The following is a 12,641-nucleotide window of genomic DNA, read 5'->3' on the forward strand; positions in this document are numbered from 1 at the left end:
CAATACTCCAGGTGTGGTCTCACCAAGGCCCTGTACAAATGCAAAAGGATTTCCTTGCTCTATTCCTCCTCATCTCCATTCTAAAAGGACACCCCTCTATTCTGAGGCTGTGTCCTCTGGTCTTAAACTCTCCCATCATACACCAAACATCCTCTTCTCATGCACTCTATCAAAGTATTTACCATTTGATAGGTTTCAATGAGCTCACCCTTCATTCTTCTGAATTCTGGTGAATACAGGCCCAGAGCCAGCAAACACTCATCATCTGACAAGCCATTCATCCTGGAATCATTTTCGTGAATCTCCTTTGAACCCTCTCCAGCTTCAGAATGTCCTTCTTATAATAAGGGGCACAAAAACTGCTTACAGTACTCCAGTGCGGCCTCACATTGCTTTACAAAGTCACAACATAACATCCTTGCTTTTATATTCCGGTCCTCTTGAAATGAATGCTAACATTGCATTTGCCTTCCTCACCGCAGATTCAACCTGCAAATTAACCTTTAGGGAATCCATCACAAGGACTCCCAAGTACTGAGGACTCTCAGTATTTTTTTGTATTTTTCCTCCCTTTAGGAAATAGTCAACCCTTTCATTTCTTCTGCAAGGGCATGATTTATCATAGAACTCCAGGACTCCATCATAAAATCCAAAATCTCAGAAGCAAGATAGCTACCAAATAGGCAGAGCAATGTTCTTCTTTGTCATTCCTGATGTTGATTAATTCATTCTGGAGGTAGTTTGTGGCAAGGATTATTTCTAACACTCTGATTTTAAAACTGGCTCATCAATGACAGAAATACAAGTTGCGCTGAATACAGGGAGAATTTAAAATTCTACTAATAATCTTTTGTACTAGTTACTCTGACATGGGATAAATTACCTAAACGATATAGAGTAATTTGGTGGAAAACCCTGTTTCATAAAATTAGGGGAATTGTAACATTTTGGATGTAATTTTCAATCACATGCATATTATTTGTACAGCTGTAGAAGTTGGATGTAATGTTAAAATTGTCTTTGAAAATATTCTGCAAAACTAATTGGAATAAGATCTTGTCTTTGCCAAAAAGCTGCATTGTGGGAGGATGTTCACCACAAGAACTATTGCTATTCAAGAAGAAAACTGACACAGACTTCTGAGGGAATCTTCAGAAGGGCAAGGAAAACATTTTAATCAGGAGCACACACATCTAAGGAGCATGATAACAAGATAAACTTCTAATGCAGTATTTTGTTTTTATCGTAAGTAAGATTTGATTAAGCTCTCTATTCCCTCCCAAACACTTTAGTCTGTCGTTAATCCTACCAAAGGAACATCTAAGCATCTGTACTTCATTATTGCTTTTCTCTGTGAAAATGGAACCTTCAGTACTGTTGCCATGACCCAACACTGATGAACGGAGCAACCTCAAGTTGATAAATTGGAAGGTAACTTGAAACAATGCTCTTCTCTTTTGGACTGTGTATGTTCCTTTATATATTAGAGATTATTGAAGAGAGGAATTCAAAGCACTTTCACACTTTGTAACTGTACAACTGCTGAACTATGAAAGTAAGTATATTACACTGCAACCTTCACTATTTGTTCAGTAAAGGGTCCATGCACATATAACTATTAGCGTAATTAATTTGATTAGTTTTAAAACATTTTTGAAAAACTACAATGCTCTGGTACTTCAGCATAATTCAACTGGTAAGCAATAAATATCTTTAATTTAATTAAATCCTAGTCACAGGAACAGTATGAATAGCTTTGGTAATTAAAAACCAATTGAATGGATTTTCCTCATCGTATGTTGTCATGAAAGATTAGCTACGTGCAGTGCAGTAACTTGGAGAGAAGATTGTCTGATATTTTGCATATCAATTGAAATGTTATTTATAAATTTACAAAAATCAATACACTTCAAATCCAGTGGTGTCTTGTTACATGCAATAGCCATAAGAAGCTTGGCAGTGATGGAGTTTCTAACTGAATCAGATTTTCTACTGCCCGTGACCTAGACATTAGGATTGGCCAAATATCCAAATCATTCCAACAGCTGTGTTGGGATCCCATAGGGGATTCAAGCTTGACTTGTTACCTTGACAGACCTGGTAGAAAAGTGACTCTGAGGAATTAGCTGTTGCATTCTTCCTGTCCTTTCATCTGTCAGGACACAGAATGTAGTCAAAGTCCTATAGATGCAGTTACTGGCATTTAATTTAAGATAAACTGCACAGTCACACTTCATAACTGCACGATCTGTTGAACTGGGAAAAATGGCCTCAAACAGATTAAACCATTAAGCTGGACATTGAATCTTTAGGCATGGGGGCAAATTTCAAAAATATGTGAACACTATTTTGACAAACCATTTTGAACATTGAAGGTGAAAATTAAACGACAATTGGAAATTGAAGCAATATTCTGACAATGAGAACACAAAACAGGTCTCTTATCAATATTCTGACAATGGGCACATAAAACTAGTCTCTGATCTTTGGTTTACAAACATTCAAAGTTATTTAAAAAATTACACCATTAAAACTACTATTTTTTCAGAATGTGAAACATGGCACTCAACTAAATATATTAACTAAACCGGCTGAAAAAAAATTAAATTATCTGAATATTACCTCTTATCCTCTTAGCCTTTCCTTTCCATTGAAATGAACAGAGTCAGTTAACCAGCAGCAGGTCCAATCTGGCACAGAATCAAATGACATATTTCCCTGTATGACTGCTGGGAAGCGCTACGAGACTGGCACACCATCTGTTAGATTATAGGGAGACCATTTTGGAGCATAGTTGGACCAAAAGTGAAAGGACTTCTCACAGAGTTCAGGACTTCTGTGTTGTGTAAGCTTCTAATGGAAAGACATGCCAACAGTCTAACAGAGTATTAATTGGGTTCAGTAGTGCCTGCTCTCTGAATAGAACACAAGACTGAAAATGAGATTCAAGATGCACTTGTGCACAAGGAAAGGGAGGTATCTGATAAAATAAGATAGTGGATAATAGAAATGGAAGGATAAAAGGCACCAGGGAGAGGTGATAGGCAAGTGAGAAGAGGTAAGAGGCTAAAGTGGGGAGTAGAAGAAGAGGGGAGGGGAAGGGATTTGTTTTTCTGGAAGGAGAAATCGATATTCATGCCATCAGGTTAAGATATTACCCAGATGGAATGTAAGGTGTTGTTCTTCCACCCTGAGGGTGGTGTCATCACGGCATAAGATGAGGCTATGGACCAGAATGTTGGAATGGGAATAAAAATCAAAATGTTTGGCCACCAGGAATTTCCACATTTGGAAGATGAAGCAGAGGTGCTTGTCAAAGCAGTCCCCAAATTTACGCCGGGTCTCACCAATATAGACAAGGCTGCATCAGGAGTAAGAGATACAATAGGTGACCCCAACAGATAGGCAGGTGAAGTGTTACCTCACTGGGAAGGATTGTTTGGGCTCTGAATAGAGGTGAGAGAAGAGGTGAATTGGTGGGTGGGGCACTTGGGCAACTTACAGGGTCTACTGCTGGGATGGGGGTGATATTAGTGGGGAGGAGCAATTCCTGTAGAAATCAGAAAGTGGGAAGGGTCGGTTAAGATGTGTTCAGTGCTAGGATCCCTTTGGAGATGGCAGAAGTTGCGGAGAATGATGCATTGGATGTGGAGGCTCATGAGGTGGCAGGTAACTCTATCACTGTTAAGGTGGCAGGAAGATAGGTGAGTGCCAATATCAGGGAAATGGAGGATGTGCAGTGAGGACAGCATCAATGGTGGAGGAAGGGAAGCACCATTCTTTGAAGAAAGAAGACATCTCTGATGCTTTGAAGAAGGAGGATATTTTTGATGCACAAAAGCTGGACTCATTCTTTGACCCAACATGTTCATTCTGCTTCTCTTCTCACAAACGCAGCAAGGTATTTTCAGCATTTCATTATTTTAGTTCAGATTTCTATTTTTTCTTCTCTGAGCTCCACTTCAAGTACTGCATTCTGTGTGACTGCTACATTATGTTTACCTTCAAGATTGCTGCTAAAGATATGATCAAAGAGAACTGCATGAATTACATTGGTAGACAGCAATGATACAGGCCATATAAACTCACTGCAATGTTCTTCCCTTCATTCAAACTCTTTCCAGTCCTATTGTATATAATTCCATCAGCCTATTCCTTTCTTTTACTCCATACGGTTTAACCCCATTTTCTTTAATGCTTATATTTGGTGCCTCTCTACTTTGTATGGTAGTGAGAATCATATTTACCATTCTCTGGGATAATATTACCCTTAACCTCCCTGACAGATTTAAAGGTGATGTTCATTTTAACAAGTTCCTAGTATTGAACTGAACCAGCACTGAATATATTTTCTTTAGATCCATTTAGATCATAGACTCATAGAAAACTACAGCACAGAAACACGCCCTTCAGTTTATCTAGTCTGTGCTGAGCCATTTAAACTGCCTACCTCCATCAACCTGCATTAGGACCATATCTCTCCATATCCCTATTATTCACCTGCCTGCCCAAACTCCCTTTAAATGTTGAAACTGAGCTTGCATGCACCACTTGGACTCTCACAACTCTCTGAGTGAAGAAGTTTCATAGAAACACAGAATATTACATGTAACCTACTCTAGAAGCTGCCTAGAATTACCCTCTACATAATACTCTATTTTTCTAAGCTCCATTTACCTATCTAAGAGTCTCATAAAAGACCCGATTGTATTCACCTCTACCATCTTCGCTGGCAGTGCATTCCAAACACCCATAACTCTCTGTGAAAAACTTACCTCTGATATCCCCTTTGTACCTACTTCCAAGCACATTAAAACTATGCCCCCTCATGTTAGCCATTTCAGCCCTGGGAAAAAGCCTCTGGCTATCCACACAATAAATGCCTCTTATCACCTTATACACCTCTATCAGGTCCCTTCTCACCCTCAGTCGCTCCAAGAAGAAAAGGCCAAGTTCACTCTACCTGTTCTCATAAGACATGCTCTCCAATTTAGGGAAAATCCTTGTAAATCTCCTCTGCTCTCTCTCTCTATAGTATCCACATCCTTCCTGCAGTGAGGCGACCAGAACTGAGCACAGTACTCCAAGTGGGGTCTGACTGAAGTCTTATATAGCTGTAACATTACCTCATGACTCTTGAACTCAGTCCCATGGCTGATGAAAGCCAACACACCATATGCCTTCTTAACAACTTTCCCCTTATGCTCCCCTAAAACTTTTCACATTTCACCCCTAACTCATAACCTCTAATTGTAGTTCTACCCAAACTGAGCTGGAAAAGCCTACTTGCACTTACTGTATCTTTACCCCTCATAATTTTGTATACCTCTATCAAATTTTCTCTCAAATCTTTCGTTCCAGCACTCTCTACCTGTAACACCACTTTCAACAAATTATAGGCTGCATTCCCAGATCCCTTTGTTCTACCGTTCACTGTGTAATACCTACCCTGGTTGGTCCTACTGAAGTGCAACACCTCGTAGTTGTCTGCATTAAATTTCACCCGCCATTTTTCAACTCATTTTTCGAATTGGTCTTGATCCTGCTGCAACCCATGATAGTCTTCCTCACTGTCCACTGCACCCCCATTTCTTGGTGTAATCCATAAATTTGCTGATCCAGTTAACCATGTGATCTTCCAAATAATTGAGATACTGTAAATGGCAAACAGCAGACCCAGCATCCATCTCTGCAGCACTCCACTAGTCACAGACCTCCAGTCAGGGAATCAATCATCTTCTACCACTCACTGGCTTCTCGCACAAAACCAATGTCGAATCCAGTTTACTAACTCATCTAGAATTCTGAGCGACTGAACTTTCTAGACCAACCTCCATGCAAGACCTCGTCAACTACCTTGCTGAAGTCCATGTAATATCCACTGCCTTTCCTTCATCAACTTTCCTGGTAACTTCCTTGAAAAACTCTATAAGATTGGGTAGGCATGAACTACTTTGCACAAGGGCTATACTGATGATCCTTAATCAATCCATACCTATCTAAACACTCATAAATCCAGTCCCTTAGAATACTTTCCGACATCTTTCCCACTACTGCTGTCAGGCTCGCAGCCTGTAATATCCTGCTTTATCTTTGGAGCCTTTCTTAAACAGCAGAATGACATTGGCTATCCTCCAATCCTCTGGCACCTCATTGGTCACTAAGGATGATTTAAATATCTCTGTAGGGCCCCAGCAATTGCTGTACTTGACTCCTTCAGGGTCTGGCACTGGGGATTTATCCTCTCTAAGTTGCCTTAAGACAGCAAACACCTTTTCCTCTGTAATCTGTACAGAGTCCATGAAGTTGCTGCCATTCTGCGTTACTTCTATAGCCTGTGCATCTGTCCCCTGAGTAAATATAGATTCAAATAATCCATTTAAGATCTCCCCATTTTTTTTGGCTCCACTCGTCGATTACCATTCTGATCTTCTAGAGGACCAATTGTGTTCCTTACAATCCTTTTGCTCTGAACATATCTGCCGAATTCCTTAGGATCCTCCTTCACCTTGTCTGTTAAGGCAACCTCATGCCTTCTTTTAGCCCTCCTGGTTTCTTTCTTAAGTGTTCTCTTGCATTTCTTATAGTTCATGCACATCTATTCTTTCTGATACCATCAAAATTGGCATTTCTCTTATTTAGAATCTCAACCCATGGACCAGATCTATTTTTTTGCATATTTACTTTAGAACTAATGGCATTGTAATCACTAGATGCAAATTTTTCCTCTACACAAATTTCTGTCACCTGACCTGTCTTATTCCCTAATAGCAGATCAAGTATTGCACATTCTCCCATTGAGACCTTTACGTTCTGAATAAGAAAACTTTCCTGATCAGATTTAACAAACTCTCTTAAACAACTGCCTACATTGTTTGAACTGGTAAAAAATTATAGAGAAATGCAAAACTACAAATTTCATGATAATAAACCTGAAATGGATTCTAATTCTGGGCCACAACCCATGCCACTTTGGAGGGTTACTCCACTTTACCCACCTAATTCAGAGAGGATGAGTTCTGTACATTATTGTTACCATACCGCTTAAAATGTTGATTCCCAACACTCAAGGGCACTATTTTAATTAACCCCTTGGCACAAAGAAATACCCACTTCTCTGATGACTGCAACTTCCATCAGCAGTTGTGGAATTTGCAGAGTGATTACATTTAATTGGATCTGCCCATCCTGATAATTAGCTCTCATGATCTCAGTAGAAACTGAAACATTAAATGCCATTTATTTCATAAAATGTGAATTATTATGAATGTCATCATAATTTTTATAGCAGGAATAGCTTAGAACCACTAGTGTGGTAAACACCATACCAATGTTTTGGGGATTTTTTTTCAATTCACTTACTTCAATTATGTAATAAACTGTGAAGAAAAAAAAAACAAAATTCCACCTTTTCTTCTAGGGCAAATGGTCACACTGCAAAAACAAGATTTTTCCCCTTAAATTTAGACTCAATGATAGAGACATTAATAAAGATTGAAATATATTTTCAAGGATGAATTAATATTGAATTTGTGTGAACTTTGAATTCTGGTATCTAATGTCAGGAAAACAGAAGTTTAAAATGAGAGTACCTACATCACTATTTGTTTGTGTTCTATTGAATGGGTAAAAAACCTTAACCAGTTGACATACAGGGAACTAGAGAAACAAGACAAACAATGTGCAGGATCATAGCGTCATAAAGCAATACAGTATTCTTGCAGGCCCTTCAGCCCACTGAATCCATACTAAGCATGATTCATCCATTTACACTAATCTTACATTAATCCGCTGAGATTAACTCAGCTGAGATTCTATCTCTCACTCACGCATTCTTGACAATTTACAGCGGCAAACTAACCGGCCAAACTGCACCTCTTTGGAATGCAAAAATTAAACAAAACAAATGGCTGAAAGTAGGGGGTGGATGTGGTGCACACAGTGTGTTGCTCCTTAAAGTTCTTATAGCCAAGGTTGGTAATAGGGATAAGTTCCCACTACCTGTTAAATGGTCCCAATGGCGTGCATCTCAAATAGCCTCTGACAACCAAGTCTAGCTCCTGGCTTCCATGTGTGTCTTAGCTAAGCCCAGTGGAGCTGTTTCTACAGACAGGAGAAGGGGCAAAGTCAGATTACCGGTGCTTTAAAACCTGTTACTTTAGGCAGATGGGGCTCATCAGCACTTCAGTAAGAAGAAGGAAAGCTCTGATCTCAAATCTCCTCTGCCCTGCAGCTATACCCACACATGGGAAAGACTTCAGGAGAAATTGCTGATGGAAATATTCCAGAGCTGGATGCCCTAAGGCAGTCCTACATCGAGTTCAACACTGACTGGCAACTCCAGAGATGCTGCTGGTGCCAACTGTATTGGTCCTGCCATTCATTTGGATTCACCAGATGGTGGAGATGAGAAGACTGCTCTCCATATTGTACTGCCCTTGTCTGCATATCTAAACAGCTTGGATGCAACATCCATAGTTGACCCTGACCAACAGAGGATGTGCTATATATGGATTTTACTGAGGTGTTGGACAAGGTTCCCCATGTTAGGCTTATCCAGAAAATCAAGAAGCATGGGTTCCATAGAAACGCAGCTGCAGATGTTCAGAATTGGCTTGCCTCCATAAGCAGACAGTGGAGGCAGATGGAGTATTATCAACTTGGAGTTCCATGACTAGTGGAGTTCCTCGGGCACCTGTTCTAGGACCCTTGCTCTTTGTGAGTTTCAGAAATGCCTTGGTTGAGGAAGTAGAGAGGTATGTTAGTAGGTTTGCAGATGACAGGGAGTTTGGAGGTGTTGTAAGTTACAAGGGGTAAAGAGAGGATGCAGAGTTGGGAGGAGAAGAGGCAGATGCAGTTCATTCCAGAAAAGTGTGGTGATGTGCTTTGGAAGGTCAAACTTAAAGGTGGAGAACAATGTGAATGGCAGCATTCTTAGCAATGTGGAAGAACAGAAGGATCTTGGATCAAGTTCTTCAGTTCTCGCAAAGCTGCCACACAAGCTGATAGGATGGTTAAGAAGGTGCATTGTATACTGGCCTTCTTTAATAGGGGGATTCAATACAAGAACTGTAAGGTAGTGTTGAAGCTCTATAAAACTCTGGTTAGACAACACTTGAAGTATTTTGGTCACTTCTGGTTGTTTCATTACTGGAAAGAGGGAGCAGAGAAGATTTACCAGGATGCTGCCTGGAATCCTGAACAGGTGTTAAGAGGAAAGGTTGCACAAGCTATGGCTTTTCTCTTTGGAGCAATGGAAAATGAGACGCAACTTGATGGAGAGGTCATGACCTGAAGATTATGAGAGGCATAGATAGAGTTGACCGCTAGCATCTTTCTCCCAGGGCAGCAGTGGACAGTAACAAAGGATATCCATTAAGGTGAGTGGAGGTAAGTCAGATGTCAGAGGCAGTTTTTTTCTTACACAGAGTGTAAGTGGTAACTAGAATGTCTTGCCAATGATGGCAGTAGAAGCTGGAACAAAGGGACATTTAAAAGGTCCTTGGATAAGTACATGGATGTAAGAAAAATGGAGGGTTATGGACTGTGTAGAGACAAGGGATTAGATTGATTGAAGAGTAGGCTTATATAGATTAGTTCAACCTTGTGGGCTGAAGTGTCATACTGTGCTGTACTGTTCTATGTTTTACGTTCTAGACAGCAGCATCCAGAGGAAACCAGTGAGGTCACAGTGAGAACATAGAAACTCCACACCAGCAGCACCTGCAAACAGGTTTGAATGGCATCTCTGACATGATCCGGCAATAATTCTACTTGTTGCAACTCTGTGCTGTTGAAGGCACTGTATCTCTGTTCCACCATGGTACAGTTGAACATACGTAAGAACCAACCCAATGAAGCAACCTCTGCACTGCCTCCATAGCCAGCATATCTCTCCTCAAGCAAGGAGATCAGAGCTGCAAGACTCTAGGTGCAGCCTCACAGGTACCCTGTACAGTTACAGCATTGCCTCCCTGCTCTTAAATTCACTCCATCCAGCAATAGCGGCCAACATTTCAGTTATCTCCTTGATAACTTGTTGCAAACTGACATTTTAAGATTCATGCACAAGTATTCCCAGGTCCCAGTGCACAACAGTATGCTACCACTTAAATAACAGTATTCACCACTTAAATAATAATCCTTTCAAAATGCATGACCTTGCCTTACCAACATTGTACTCCATCTGTCAGACCACTCACTTAATCTATCTATCACTTTGAGACTGTCCACATCCTTGGCACAATTTGCTTTTCCATTCAGTTTAGTGTCATCAGCAAACTTAGATATGCTATACTCGGTTCCCCTTTCCAAATGGTTTAAAATTACCATTATTGATATTAATGATTAAATAGAGAACAAACTCTCTCAGAGTAAAAGAACTGTTGTGGAGCAAGAACCCTGAATTGTTTGATCACAAGATATAAGAGCAGAATTAGGCCTTTTGGCCCTTTCAGTCTACTCAACTGTTTGATCAAGACTGATTTATTTTCAGGTTTCCCCCATTGTCCTGTCTTCTCCCCATAACTCATTTAACTTAAATAAAAACCTCCATTTTGCATATACCTCATGACTTGGCCCCCACAACTGTTAGTGGCAATGAGTTGGAATTGCAATCAGAGACATGCAAGCTATAGCTGGAGGAAGAGTGGGCCTAGTCAGTAACTCAAGAAAAATATGTTCCACCCAGACTGACTATCTGAGGTAGCTGACATTTGCTCTCTAGAATGCTAAGTTGAGGACCTACTAGTTGATAGCTACATAAATAATTTGAAGGTAGCATAGTGATTTGTAAATTTAAAGCAATTTTTGACTTGTAATAGTGTTAAGAGCAATGATCGTAGCTTCGGCAGGTAAAACACATAGTCGCAAAAAATATATAAATACAACGGTCTTTGTGATCACTCTTGTAGCTCACAACTCAAAGTCCTATTGGAATGGTAAGAAAAGACTTGGTTTTTAGGCAGTGACTTAGGTCAAATATTTAATATGTCATTTGTTTTCAACAAACACTTCTGAAAATGGACATTGGTTCCAATGCAGTAGAATGTTTCCATGTACACAGTGGATGAACTTTACAACAGGCTTAGTTTAAAACATTGCACACATATTTGAAGTTGTAATATCTATAATATTATACTGCAAGTACCTAAATTCCCATATTTGGAAAAAGGTTTAATCAGAGTAAACCTGATTGTTTAGAGGAAAACTAAGTAGAATGCTGATTTACCCAGGTCAATTAACCCATTCCAATGAACACCATATTGTCAAACATGTCACACTAGAATAGCTGTTAGAGACATGGAGCTTTATATTACATAAATGCAATCTTATTTAAACTAATATGGAGAAATTCATATTTGTACACTATATCTATTACAAATTATCATGGAGCATCTCTTGTGGAAACTGAATTATATCAAGATGGACAATAAAAAGCCACAATTGCTTATCTCCTAGATAGGTTCTATCAGCTAGCTGAAGGAGACACCCAGACATTCAATTTATTTTTCTTATTTTAAAATAGATCACTTTTTTTATTCTTGAAATACTCCTAAGTTCTAATCAAGAGTCAACAAATGCTCTGACAGTAAGGGAGTAACATATTTTCCAGACAAAAGTATATCATTTGTCATCTATCCGTGACATTTAACTTCCCATAAGAGTGCCTAATGCATGTCTGTTTCTAATAATGCAGACAGTAACTTTTCCAGTGCCTTTATGAACCCTGTCTTGGTTGGTTTGGGTTGTTACCCTTTTACTTTCTCTTGTTGTCACTCCATCAATAGCACAAGCTAACATTCAGAACCACTGAGCGTGCACAAAACATGATAACATCATCTGAGGTCACCTTTGGATGCATATTTTTAAAACAGTTTAAAATCACACTAAAGGTTCTGTCAAACAGAGGAGATGAAAATGCATGTGCATTTCCCCCAGGACCTCAGCATCAGAGAAAAGTAAGCAGATGCAGCTTGCGGAAACTGAAAACTGCAGAAGAGACAAAATGAAAAAAATGTCAAGGTGCGAAGGAAAGTGATTCCTAGGTAGATCTGCATTCACAAAGCAGTGAATGCAGATAAGTATATTGAAAGATCATACTCCTTTATTAAATCGGTAATAGGAATATTTCTGAGAATGGAGAAATTCTGCATTGTGGCAGAAATATTACAACTTCTTTGCCACTCAGTTTGAATACCTATGCCTTTTAATAAGAAAACCTTAAAGCAACTGAAGCATATTGACAACAAGCTAATCCTAATACTACTTAGAGCACAGATAACTAATTTTCTGTAATGAAAAGATTTAAATCAAACTTCACTGAGAAAGTGCTCCCTTCTGAGTAATAAGAATATTAGCTAACAATGTATTTAGTTTCTAGAAAGCTATTAATTCTGTTTCTTACTAAGAAGTCCATCCGAATTGTACTGAGATTACAGATGTATAATCAGGTATCATTTACTCCAATAACAAGTGTCCAAAATTCAAAGAGCAACTAAGAAAGAAGTTACAATTCTCTTTCAAAAGCTAAAATATGTCCCATTTTCTATTCCAGAATGTTAAAAATTTCAGTTCAACCAATATTAGCATAAAGGTCACAATTAACTGTGGCCAACAAATGCATGAGACCTGTGCAGACT

The 12,641-nt window shown here is 39.3% G+C and overlaps 1 long non-coding RNA gene across 2 annotated transcripts in view; it reads left to right on the forward strand.

The window, feature by feature from the left end:
* The first annotated feature begins 1,169 nt into the window (after positions 1-1,169).
* The window catches only part of LOC132400284 (uncharacterized), a 50,294-nt gene continuing 38,822 nt past the window's right edge, over positions 1,170-12,641 (forward strand). The window contains exons 1-2 of one of the 2 annotated variants that reach the window (XR_009514209.1): positions 1,170-1,431; positions 9,658-9,733. This is a non-coding gene — a long non-coding RNA (uncharacterized LOC132400284). The remainder of the gene's footprint in view (positions 1,432-9,657; positions 9,734-12,641) is intronic. The other variant, XR_009514210.1, reaches the window with a different exon arrangement.

This window comes from Hypanus sabinus, chromosome 10 (assembly GCF_030144855.1).
Source record: "Hypanus sabinus isolate sHypSab1 chromosome 10, sHypSab1.hap1, whole genome shotgun sequence".
Taxonomy (NCBI): Eukaryota; Metazoa; Chordata; class Chondrichthyes; order Myliobatiformes; family Dasyatidae; genus Hypanus; species Hypanus sabinus.